Source organism: Mytilus edulis, chromosome 7 (genome assembly GCF_963676685.1).
Source record: "Mytilus edulis chromosome 7, xbMytEdul2.2, whole genome shotgun sequence".
Lineage (NCBI taxonomy): Eukaryota > Metazoa > Mollusca > Bivalvia > Mytilida > Mytilidae > Mytilus > Mytilus edulis.
In genome coordinates this window covers 58,629,410-58,642,091 of record NC_092350.1, presented here as the reverse complement: position 1 = coordinate 58,642,091, position 12,682 = coordinate 58,629,410, and positions in this window count along the sequence as shown.

The following is a 12,682-nucleotide window of genomic DNA, read 5'->3' as shown; positions in this document are numbered from 1 at the left end:
TTCTTGACATCGAATAGTGCAGATTTATTCTCTGATGACTTGCATTGACTGTTGGATTTAGGAGCATTTTTTTATGTAAGTACACTGATTTAGATTCTACCATTTTGAATGTGTGCAAGCTCCTTTAGTTCAACATAATAACATAATGAAAACACCTATAGTACATTTTTCACTTATAATTATAATGATTGGGTATTAAGACAAGACAAACTGTATATAGTGTATTATAATAAAATTAAAGATCTGTTGAAATTGGTTGCCAATGATAAATAGATCCATAAAAGTAAAAAAAGTGTATTTTTACAGCAAACTGCAGATCAAAACTAACTTCTAAAGATATAGACAATACCAAAAGCCTTATTTGACTTTAAAATTAGAAATATAATATCATCAGCAAAAAGTGTACTAATTTTCAAGTTGATTGGACTTCACTTCATCAAAAACTACCTTGACCAAAAACTTTAACCTGAAGCGGGACAGACGGACGCACGGACGGACGCACAGAAGAACGGAAGGGCGGACGAACAGACGGATGCACAGACCAGAAAACATAATGCCCCTCTACTATCGTAAGTTGGGTGTATGGCATAAAAAATAAAAACTCTATAGGGTTCTAAAGTAAACCCTTCCCTTCATTAGGTCTCTAAACATACCCCTAATAAGACAACCAAGGCACAAACAAAAGATTAATGGCTCTGCTAGACATCTTAGTCTAACATTTTATGAAGTCCTAAGTAGATCTGACAAGCGGTCCGAGTTGTCTTCTCAGACGGTTGGAGTGGATTCGGTCTGACTTGTCTCGTGGACGAGTTGTCCACATTACATTTAAAAACATCCCATCTACGTCGATTTCCGAATCTGTTTCATGACCTCTTTTTATTCATAAAACCACAACCTATTTGGCAAGATAAGTTGTAAAATTACCTCCAACTGAGATAATAATAACTTTATTTCCTCTATCATAGAGATTTGTTGTACATGAACAATATTCCTGCTCATTTTGCCATTTGGGAAATATAAACGACTTGTAATTACAGATTTACGGCGATGAAATGATTCATACAATTGTTCTTTGACATCTTAGCCGAAAGCACAGGGAATAATAAACTACGTACGGATTTCTATTGAGCACTACTTCCTATGTGCAACTTCAAAACTTTTGGGTGGTTCGACGATCATTTAATTTTTTTATGGTCATATTTTTTTGTATTCCAGAATTGAAAGTATGTAAAAAGTGCCCTATTAGTTATAAATAACATATTTGCCAGCTAGATAATAACAACAGCACCTATTTCAGCATTTTGTGGGTAGAACACAAATCTAGGGTGCTCGCATAAAGCAGCTTAACTCCCCAAAAATATGTATACATTATAAGATTCGGCAAGAACCCCAATTTTTTATTATATCAAACAAAGTTATTTTTTTACCAATTGAACTTGAATCATGTCGACCAATTTAAAAACAAGACCAAAAATCAAAAATCTGTATACACAGTTAGATTACTTGTTAAGTCATAAAGTCAAGAGAACTAATGAAGATAGTGTGTCCCTCTATAATTTAACATTGCTATGTAGCCTGTGTTGATATATCAAGTAAGATTTCTGTGCTATATTAATTTTTTTCTAGAAATAAATCTACAAATCAAGTAGAGTAGCAATATTTTGCTCAAATGAACTTACCAAGTATATTTTTAGGGATGACTTCATCTTGTGTACGTGCTAATTCTTCTATTTTGGCATGAATCATATGAAAATCTAAAAAAAAAAACCCACCCAAAAAGTTACTTTTTATGAAATTGAAATGAAATCCTAGACTGTTAATATTTTTAAATGTTTGCCTGCGCTGTTATCGATTAAACACTTACATGCTGTTAAAAGGAATGTTTACTGTTAGTAAGCCTATATAAGTAGTATTTTTTTCTATTTGATATATCAGCCACTATCATTGGAATGATGTTTGCTAGCAAATTGTCTTCAACATGATTTTTTAAGAATGTTTTGCTTCCCATAATAATGCAAAGCTATTACTTTCATGCTATTTTCATGCCATCTTAAAATTATTTACCTGCAATGTTATCTAAAATGAGTACACTTAGAGTAAATAACTAATTATTTTTACAGTATAATAATAGCATTGAATTTGGTGAACACCTTATTTTCCAAAATGGTTCTTAATCATGTTCATGGGCTGATATGAAAATGAATTAACTGCTTCTGTTTATTATTGCATGCATTTCCCTAGCACTATTACGTGACATATTGACTTCTCTCGGCACATTCAAGAAAATACACCAAAATGGTACATTTTCAGTAAAAAAAATTGCTTTGCTGAGCACAGCCTGAAACGACCGCAGAAATTTGAAAAATTTTGAAAAAAATATGAACCCCTTTAAAATATTGGAAAAAAATCCCACACCCCAACTGTTTGAATCTCTCCTTGGGGCAATTTCCCCAAAACTCAATTCAAGTCTTTGTAGTATGGAACCTTGTTGTTCAATTGCAAAGAGATCCTTTCACTTAAACACAAGTTATTGTCTGGAAACTAGAAAAAACCTTGTTTTGGCCCCTTAATCCTGCTTGTTTGGAGCAATTACCCCCAAACTGAATCCAAGAATTCCCTTTGTTATATGGAACCTTTCAGTACAATGCCATAAAGATTCATACACTTACACACAAGTAATTGGCCAGAAACTACAAAAATGATTGTCTCGACTCCTTTTTGGCACTTATTTCCAAAAACTGTTGGCACCATTACCCCTACAATGAATCCCAACTTTTTACCTTTAGTATTAAACATTGTGGTATTATTTTAGAGCAATCAAAATACTTGTACACTAGTTATTATCCTGAAACTAAATAAATGCTTGTTTTTGGCCCCTTTTATACGGATGGGACCATCATCCCCAAATTCAATCACAACCTTCTTTTTGTGGTATTGAACCTTCTTAAACAAAATTGATAGAGATCCATTCACCAGTTCACATGAACTAAAGTTATAGTTCGGAAACCAAATGTGTCTTCGGATGACGACGCAGACGACGACGACGTCACACCATTATGCGATCCCAAAAATTGTTTGCGGTTGTATAAAAATTACAAAGAAGGATACGAAACAAAAACGTGCTTCTCTATTATTCTTTTGCTGAAGTATATATGATAAAAGATCATTACATGTCATTTTTCAAATCAGACACTTGATCGTCCCTTGTTGATTATATCTCCCACTTGCCTTTAGGCTCTTTGGCTGATAAAGGATATGATATGAAAAATGTCATTTAATACTAAATCTATACATATTGAAAGTGGGACGAAGTCCCTAACAGAAGATATAAAAGATATTTTAAATATGGAAGATAAGAAATAAAATTACAGTATTGATATTCAAGATATGATTTCTATCATTTGCTTCATGTTGACTTTATATAATATATAATCTGATTAAGAGAACTTTTTCACCATAAAATGCTAGTGAAGACCTGTTCACCTGATATTGTCGGTTATGTACCGTAGATTAACACTGGTGCCCCAGGAATTGTAATTGTTGAAGCATGTGAAGCAAATATGGCAAAATATTTACAAAGGAATTGCGATAGCTGAAGTTAATAGCAGAGACATATATCATGATTTTGACTTTTTATAAAGTAAAATTTTATATACTATGCATTGTATTTAGAAATTATATTTGATATGTTAAAGTTTCTTCTGATATGTGTGTAACTAATATCTGTATGGATATGTACTGAAAAATGTTCTAAATATTGATAAAACATGATATCAAACACGTGGTCGCTGTTTATTTATATCTATTTTAATGTTTACATTGGGTTATATGACTGTCGGCAGCAGTCTTTGGAGGTTATATCGATGGCTATTCAGATGGTGTTAAGACTAAAATACACAAGAAATGTGATAAAAATTATGGAGACCATGTGTGGTAATGGTTTATTTTAGACCTTTTGTAATTTGAAGTATTTTATAAATCAAATATGAGAATTTGCGTCAAATCGGTGAACATGAATTGGACAGTTTATCCCCTTTTAAATGTGTATTAGTGCAATCAAATTAAGGTTATCACATTTTGATATTGCAGTGTTCAACATTGCATGTCTTAAAATTAATGCCAATTGAGTTAATGACATATTACCAAGCCTAACACAAAAGAATTAACCTCTTGTAATAATTATGTTTATTTATACAATTGTTCATATTTACTATTATACTGAAATTGAAAAAATCCTACTTAAATTGGGTTATCTGTTTGCATCAACTTAACCAATATAGCCTGTACACTATTTTCAAACTACAATACACAACCGGCAATATCAGGTGTATGGAGTAATTGTTTGAAATCATTAATATTTTACATACAAAAAAAAAAAAACTGGGTGACATGCTCACATTCCAATAGTTTGATCTGCTTGAAAAAAAGTTATGAAGGTAAAACAATTTAAAAAATTCAACGACAACTTTGCAGCTGCCTTATATCTTAAAATTAAATTTACCTTTTTCTTTCTGTCTCTCTCTGAGTTTCCACATTCCTGAAACAAAACAACAAATTGAAACACTATCAATTATTCTAATACTTATAAATAAACAATTTCAAACATAATTTTGCCATCTAAATTTTCAAACAAAAAGTTTTTAATAAAATTTCAAGCTATGAAATCAATAATATTATAAAATTGCAGTTTTAAATTGTAGGCAATTGGAATCAAATAAGGGGCCACTAGGCATAACTAACTACTTACAGCCAGGATTTTTGGATAGTGAATTACCACTTTAATGTAACCAAAGAAAAAAAATCAAGCAATGTTTTCTGATTATAAGCTTGTGGACTTAAATAGAAACATCAGTATGAAATATCTTATTAACAATAATTATACAGTCATTGGATTTCTTTGTATTGTTTGTTCTCCTGACATTTATGTCATTTTGAAAGCAAATTTGTGAACTTCAAATGATAGTGAAATTTTGGCAATATAGGTCAAGGCATTTAACATTATTTTTTAAGACCATTAATAGTTTCAGAACTTATTGTATTATTACCTATTTGACATCTCTGTATATCATGCTCTGGAACTTCAGTCTTCTCCAAAGCAGATACAAGCTCACTATATTGCCCATGTTCCAGAGCTTCAAGAAGGTGTTTATATGCATCTTCACCTTTGCGAAATAATTTGGTGTACAAGATTATATTACTATCATGTTTAGTAAGAGAAATAATACAAATGTCCTCTATATCTTCAGTATTTAAGACACCTGCCTCATAGAAGTGGTCAGCTATATCTGTTTTGCAATCTGAATCATGGACCAACATCATGTAATTCTTCTGTAGCTTTACATTGTGTTTATGGAAAACTAAAACATAAGAAACATTAGAGAGGAGTACATTACTATGAATATGGTTAAATGTATCACGATGATAACTTGAAAATATTGTTCATTTCTTATAACATGTACAATTTACCTTTAATTTTGATTGACTTACTATATTTACAAATATGTTATGGCTAATTTTAGAAATTATTCATATACTTGGGGTTTGATATCTAAATTTATCAGTTTATATTTTTGTTCTTAAATTGAAAATTATTGGAACATGGAATCCATGTTTGCTCTATGTATTGAATTACAACGATGCTGTTGTCTGCTCTATAGTCGGGCTGTTGTCTCTTTGACACGTTCCCAATTGCCATTCACAAGTATGCCATTCACAATTTATAAGTAATAGATTTGAAAATTATGGATTGTCAAGACAACTTTTACTGTAATAATGGTTATAAAATTAATTATAAAAAGCTAATGGCTATTTTGTTGCAATTTTCATGATTCTAATCTTGTAATGCTATTTTGAATTTTTTCAGAAACTACTTACTTATGTCATTACAATCGATATATTCATCAATGCTTTCAGTATAGTGCATTCGACGAACAAGTCTTTGAACATCACTATTGTCTGGGTCTGATTCTTGTAAAACATCCTTCAAAACATGGAAGGTAGCATATGGTCGTTCAGTCAAGATATCTAGTAAAACCCTGTTACGTTCACTTTGTGTGGTAGGTTTGGTAATTTCTTCCCTGTCCTCTATCATCAAAACACATCTGGAAATCAGGTTATCTAGAACCATCTTGTCAAGAACTGTTGTATATAGTAAATCATCATAGTAAGGGAAGAGGCCATGCTGTTTCTCGTCTGAAATAATACAACCTGCAATAGTTGGCGCTCAAGATCTTATGAGACTATAAAAGAGAGTCGAAAGATACCAGAGGAAATTTCAAACTCTAAATTTAATTTACGTTTTTTGATTGAGTTAAGCCTTCCAATTGATGTTTGATCGTGTGTTTTTCTATGTTGTGAAGTTATATTATATTTTCAGAAAAAATGAAGAGGTCTGGTATCATTAAAACGTTTAATCCCGCTGCAAATGTTTGCATCTGCCCTAAGTCAGAAATCTGATGTACAGTAGTTGTCGTTTATTTATGTAATTTATACGTGTTTCTCGTTTCTGGTTTTTTATATAGATTAGACCGTTGGTGTTCCCGTTTGAATGGTTTCAAGCTAGTAAATTTGGGGCCCTTTATATGTTGTTGTTCGGTGTGAGCCAATGCTCCGTGTTGAAGGCCGTACATTGACTTATAATGGTTTGCTTATATAATATTTTTCTTTGGATGAAGAGTTGACTCATTGGCACTCATACCACATCTTCCTATATCTTCTCATAATTAGAAATAAACTGACAACGCCATAGTTAAAAAAAGAAAAAGACAAACAGATAAAAATATAGTTAAAAAAAACATGACAACTGAAGCAACAAGAAATCCACAAAATACTGGGGGTAACTTCCACATGTGACACCTGTTGTTTTGCTCAAGTTATTACAAACCCTGTAATAAGATGAATTCGGTAGGTCATATTCAGGGAACGGGAGACAGGATTGCGGCGATGAATTTGGAATTCATCCGCTATCATCTCTAAATGAATATTCCATAACGGTCAAACAACTTGATATGACTTATAAAATTTAGTAAATGGCAGTTTCAACTTAACAACTTTGAACTCTTGGTTTTAAAGATTACTTCTTAGTCATGTTAGTAGCAACCCTCTATTTGGAAAATCATGAAACGAACTACAAGCCCTGGAATATCATATAAATTGGTTGACACATATTGCATATGAAGGCGCTGCTAGAAAGGTGCTACATAGAAATTGCAAGTTAACAATTGAAAGTGAAATATTTTTTTTTTGTTCAACAGATTGTCAATTTGAAAATGTAAATCAAGATATGAATAAAACTATCTTTATTTGTTGTATCCTTTATCTTATAAAGTTGGATGGAAAAGATGCAATTGGTTCATCAAATTTTGAATTATTTAGTGAGAGAAAATAATCGTTACAGTAGAGAGTAAAGTTGAACGATACAACTAACTTTTCCTTCTAAGAAGATTCTGTTTAAAGTCAGCTTCATGTGAACAACGAAACAAATCGCCACAGTTTGTTCCCTTTGAATGCCGATTGTAAGTTAAAAAACATTAAAAAAATGTTTGTTTTCTTTTCCTTTTAGGGCTTTAAATCAAACATACAGCTACGATAATAACCTCAAAATAAAACCCAATCTCCCTATTGTGTTATGGAACCTTATTCTAAAATTTAATAGAGAGGAATACACGAATACACAAAACCAGGTTCAATCAACCATTTCTTAAATCTTAAAATGTCCTGTACCAATTCAGGAATATGGCGTTTGTTATCTAATAGTTCGTTTCTTTGTATTTTGCATTGTTGTTTGTCACTTGTTGCTCTTCAGTGTACTGTTGTTTCGTTGTTTTCCCCTTATGTGTTTCCCTCAGTTTTAATGTGTTACCCGCATTTGTTTTCTCTCAATTGATTTATGACTTTTGAACAGCGGTACACTACTGTTGCCTTTGTAATAAGTTATTTTCTGTTTTATTTGCCCCTTGTTGGCCTCTTACACTGTATTACTTAAACACCCAAACATAATTTCCATCCTTTCTATTGTGGTATGGAACCTTGCGCACAACTTTAATAGAGATTTAAACACTTTTTCTCAAGATATTGTCTGCAAATCAAAATTACAATAGTTTTCAAAGGTAGAAGGCTTATAATTGTATACGCCAGATGCGCGTTTAGTTCACATAAGACCCATCAGAGTCGCTCAGATAAAAAAGTTAGAAAGTCTAGCAAGTACAAAGTAGAAGAGCATTGATGATCCTAATTTTCAAAAAGTTGTGCCAAATACGGCGAAGGTTATCTATGCTTCGTATAAGTAAATCCTTGGTATTTCATACTTTTATAAAACGGCTATGATAATAACCCAAAAAATCAATCCTAACCCTCCTTTTGTGATATGAAACCATGTGCTAAAATGTGTGTACAGATCCCTACACTTAGTTTAAGCTAAAGTCTGCGAAACAATTTATTGTCTTTGGTTCAATAAAACATGCTTCTTTTTGGACCCTTTTGAACCCTTATTACAAAACGACTACGACATTTTCCTCAAAAATCAATCCCAACCTTTGTAATTTGGTATGGAATGGTGTGCTTAAAATTTAGAGAAATCCTTACACCCATACTCCAGTTATAGTGTGTGAACCAATTCATTGTCTTTGAACCTGTACACAATTCTTGTTTAAGACCCTTTTGAACCCTTATTACAAAAAAATTACAACATTATTCCCTAAAATCAATCTCAACCTTTTTATTACGGTACGGAACATTGTGCTTAAATTTTATAGAAATCATTACACTTATACTCAAGTTATAGTCTGCGAACCAAATCATTGTCTTTGAACCTGTTCAAAACGCTTGTTTTGGACCCTTTTGAACCCTTATTACAAAACGACTACGACATAATTCCCTTAAACCAACCTCAACCTTTCTATTATGGTACGGAACATTCTGCTTAAATTTCATAGAAATCCCTACTCTAATACTAAAGTTATAGTCTGCGAACCAATTCATTGTCTTTGAACCTGTACATAATGCTTGTTTTGGACCCTTTTGATATCTAATTACAAATTACTACGTTATTTTCCAAATAATCAATCCCAATCTTTCTGTTTGTGTTACATTCTTATGTTGTGTCGTTGTTCTCTTATATCTAATGCGATTCCCTCAGTTTTAGTTTGTAATCGATTTTTTCTATCGATTTATGATTTTTAACAGCGGTATACTGCTGTTGCCTTTATTTTTCTAATATGGTATGGAACATTGTGCTCAAATTTTATAGAAATCTTTACACTTATACTCAAGTTAAAGTGTTCGAACCAATTCGTTGTCTTTGAACCTGAACATAATGCTTGTTTTGGACCCTTTTGACCCCTAATTACAAACCGACTCTGACATTTTCTAAATAATCAATCCCAATCTTTCTATTATGGTATGGAATATTGTGCTTAAATCTTATAGAAATCCTTACACTTATACTCAAGTTATAGTCTGCGAACCAATTAATTGTCTTTGAACCTGAACATAATGCTTGTTTTGGACCCTTTTGACCCCTAATTACAAAACGACTTTGACATTTTCTAAATAATCAATCCCAATCTTTCTATTATGGTATGGAACATTGTGCCTAAATCTTATAGAAATCCTTACACTTATACTCAAGTTAAGAGTCTGCGAACTAATTTGTTGTCTTTGACCCTTGACACAATGCTTCTTATGGACCCTTTTGAACCCTTATTACAAAACTATGATGAGTTTATTTATAGAAATCCTTACACTTATATTCAAGTTACTTGTAAAAAATGCCACTGTAAAAAATGCTTCGCTTGACCCTTTTAAACCATAGTTACAAAACGAGTACGACATTATATCCCAAAATCAAACCCAACCTTTCTATTGTGATATGAATTATTGTGCTTAAATTTTATAGAAATCCTTACACTTATACAGCTGCACTTATACTCAAGTTATAGTCTGCGAACCAAATTATTTTCTTTGACCCTTGAGAGAATGCTTCTTATTGACCCTTTTGAACCCTTATTACAAAACTATGATGAGTTTATTTATAGAAATCCTTACACTCATATTCAAGTTATAGTTATTTTCAGCGAACTAATATAAAATATCGGACGCCGACACAGACATTGCCATCGCATAATATGAACACAAACAAATTTATGGTCGTATAAAAATCAAAATACGCATTTGGAATTAAGCATATAAAAAAGATCCAAACAATTCATCTGTTTCTTCAAAAAATCAAACAAGGTTTAAATTTGGATCGCTTAAACGTTAATGTGAATCAATTTGAAAACAGATCTTAAAAAATAAATCCAAATACACAAGAAGAGTCAGCACACGAAAGAACACCAATAATTCATTTTTTTTTATGAAATCGAACAAAGTTTGATTTTGAAACCTTTTTGACCTAAATATAGATCAATTTCAAAACAGGATAATAAATTCGAACTCCAAATATCCAATTGAACTCTGCTTATTATAGAACCCAAAGAACTTAAGAGGTTGAATTAAACCCAAATGAAATCGCTAAAGAAATAAGTAATTGTCATACAGCATTACAAAAGTATTGCCTTTGTCCCTTACGTCGTTAAGGTTATAACCCTGAAAATTATTCCTAAACTTTATCTTATGGTTTAACACCTTGTGGCACAATCAAATTGAAATCTGTAGACTTCAACTCAAGCTACTGTCCAGATACTAGAAAGTCCTAGTTTTTTTTGGCCACTTTTCGGCCCCTAATTTTTAAATAGTTTGCCATGATCCGAAAATCAATTCCATTGTCCTGCAACATGAAAATTGCATGTTTAGGTGCCTTTTGGACCCTTAATTACTACAAAGCTACAACAATAACCCCACAATGAATTCCCAGTCTTCCTATCGAGGTATTGAACCTTGTGTTTAGATTAAGTAGAGATCCATACACTTCTACTCATTTCTAATAACATTGTCTGTGAATCAGAAACATTTTCCTTTTTGTTAACCGTTTTTTGGTCCCCTTATCCCAAAACAGCTACGACAATAACCCAAAAATAAATCCCAACATTTCTTATGTTGTATAAAAACTTGTGCTTAATTTGAATAGAGATCAATACGCTTAAACTGAAGTTTTTTGTCTGTAAACCAACACTAATTGTGTTTGGCTCCTAGTTATAAAAAACCAGCTATGATAATCGCCCGCACAATCAATCAAATCCCTCCTATTGTGGTGTTGCTCCTTGTGTTAAAATTTCATAGAGATCCATACAATTATACTCAAGTATTTATTGTATTGAAGCAATTTATTGTCTATGAACCAGTTAAAATGCTTGTGTTTTCCTAATCCTATGTATAATTACAAAAATACTATGGCACTAAAACCTAAAAATAATCACAACCTTCCTTTAGTTGTATGGAACCTTGTGCTAAAATTTCCTAAAGGTCCATTCAGTTATATTCAAGTTAGTGATGCGAACCCAAGTGTCATCTGTCGCCGACGTAGACAACACCATAGCATAATATAAATGCTAAAACTTTTTGGGTCGTATACAAAATTAAATCCTAACTACCTCAAGAGCTAGCCTGCGCCATATAAACAAGTCACCAAATTAACGTTATGTGATAATAGCTCATAACGTTTTAAAGTTATTGTGCGAAAACTGGGAAAAAAACCTTATTATAATTTAAGCCCCATTTTTTTATTAGAAAACAAAATCACATGTATCATTCGGAAATTTTAAATTTATAAAAATCGAAAGGAAGGTTATGTCAGTAGATATTAACAATTCGTCAAAGTTTCATGATGATGAAAGTTTTTTTTTGTGTGGTATTGTCCGAAGTGTTGACAACAAACAGACGGACGGAGCGAAAAAGTGCGTGCTATATAAAAGTGAATTCAATCTATATTAACTTTTATCACAGTTTGTGTTTGTTCAGACTCTGGGTCTTTTTGTGGATCTTTGCCTGGTTTCTGAAAAACATCAGGATATGTACATGATGTAATTGAACATTTAATAATATTATAATCATATTGATTGATGTTCAAAAGTGATGATACGAGTTTATAATGACCATGACTGGCTATACAACACTCGCACGATCGGCACTTCAAAAGTGTGTATATCGCTTTGAAATGTTAATTGACATAATTCTTTTACAAATGGTTGATATTTTCAACTATAAGAGAGATTGCTTATGTTAAACATTTCCTTTACAATATGGCAAGAATTGTACAAAAGAGAGCACTGAACATGCAATTTTCCATTTTAAAAATATCATTGACATTTCGAAGGGAAATAACTCTTTCAAAATTATTGATCGTCGCTGATTTTCGAACTTATCAGGGACACTGCTGATTTAAATCTACTAGTATTCTAGTTTCATATGACTCTGGCGAGAAATACAAACATGAACACGGTGAAAGTGCTTACAATGCATTTATCCATAAATAGTTAATACATATGTTTCCAAGAGCCTGAACCCTTTGAAAAATAATTTATTAGGTCTGGTTTTCGAACTTGTGTGAGACAGTGGTGATATAAACCTATGATATAAGTTCAATAAGAATTGTACATGTGAGAGCGCTAACAAATCAGACCCATGTACAAACATTTGGTCACTTCTGGGTCATCACAGGCCTTTGTTTCTATCAAAGGGACGATAAATAATCAACGTATATTAACGAGAAGGTACCGAACTACCTTTTCACCTCTCCGCATCG